At 50.2% G+C, this 1,291-nt stretch overlaps 1 long non-coding RNA gene across 1 annotated transcript; it reads right to left on the bottom strand.

The window, feature by feature from the left end:
- LOC125965236 (uncharacterized) lies at window positions 1-502 on the bottom strand. The gene is made up of 2 exons (XR_007478887.1): window positions 386-502; window positions 1-101 (listed from the first exon to the last, which is right to left on the bottom strand). It is a non-coding gene; the product is annotated as an uncharacterized LOC125965236 (long non-coding RNA).
- Window positions 503-1,291: the final 789 nt, after the last annotated feature.

Raw genomic sequence — 1,291 nt, forward strand, 5'->3', positions numbered from 1 at the left:
TTGTTTGTTTGTTTGTTTGTTTTTTTGCGGTACGCGGGCCTCTCACTGTTGTGGCCTCTCCTGTTGCGGAGCACAGGCTCCGGACGCGCAGGCCCAGCGGCCTTGGCTCACGGGCCCAGCTGCTCTGCAGCATGTGGGATCTTCCTGGACCGGGGCACGAACCCGTGTCCCCTGCATTGGCAGGCGGACTCCCAACCACTGCGCCACCAGGGAAGCCCCGAGGTAAGCATTATTATTCATCCCCATTTTATAGATGAGAAAAGAGGCTAAGTAACTTGCCCCAGGTTGCATAGCTAGAATTTGAGTCCCTGAGTTTTTTGAGCCTCTCACTGTTGTGGCCTCTCCCGTTGCGGAGCACAGGCTCCGGACGCACAGGCTCAGCGACCATGGCTCACGGGCCCAGCCGCTCCAAGGCATGTGGGATCTTCCCGGACCGGGGCACGAACCCGTGTCCCCTGCATCGGCAGGCGGACTCTCAACCACTGCGCCACCAGGGAAGCCCTGGAGCCTGAGTTTTTAACCTTTCGATCACTCCTCCCCGCCCACCCCGTGCCCCGCCCTAAGAATTGTGAACACTAGTTCTGAGGCTCTCAGCTGTATGAAGGTGCACGAGGAGGGAACAGTTTTATAAGTCTGGGTAGATTTGTCAGTAACATAAAAATAAAGACTATTTGAATGTAATGCCTGGGAGTTTGAAACATGAGCTAGGAGCAGGTCTCAGGAAGCACGTCCTCTGGGTCAGGGAATCCTGGAACAGCAACATCACTTGCTTACTGTAGCAAAGAGGGGGTAAGTAGAGAAGGATGGTTTGTGATTTGGAAGGCTAATCCCTTCTTTGCTACTTTAACTTCTTTTGTGATGTTGGGCATATCATTTAGCCTTCCTGTGTTTTGGGGCATCTCACCAGTGTAAGTGAAATAACTATGCCAGCGTTCCTCATAGAAGAATAAGGGGTGAGGGGGGTACTAATCACTTGGTATAAATTATGCTGAAAACCCAGCTGCTAAAGAGTAATGTTCTGTGCTGGCATAGAACTGAATATTGGACTAGAGGATCATCTAGGTGTCACTGAAAATTCAACAGTGAAGGGCTCGCCTCCAGTAGCTGAGGAAGATGATTACACAGTCTGCTGGATTTTTCAGTCATTATTTTGGCCTTGAAAGCCTGCACTTTCGTAGCTCTAATATAAACCCATCACTCCTAAATCTCAACCTCCTAGAACGAGGTATATTCCTGTCTTTGTTCTCACCCCTGTATATGGACTTACTGAAAACGGTCTTGTTTTACCATA

The sequence above is a fragment of the Orcinus orca genome, chromosome 1, assembly GCF_937001465.1.
Source record: "Orcinus orca chromosome 1, mOrcOrc1.1, whole genome shotgun sequence".
In the NCBI taxonomy this organism is placed as follows: domain Eukaryota; kingdom Metazoa; phylum Chordata; class Mammalia; order Artiodactyla; family Delphinidae; genus Orcinus; species Orcinus orca.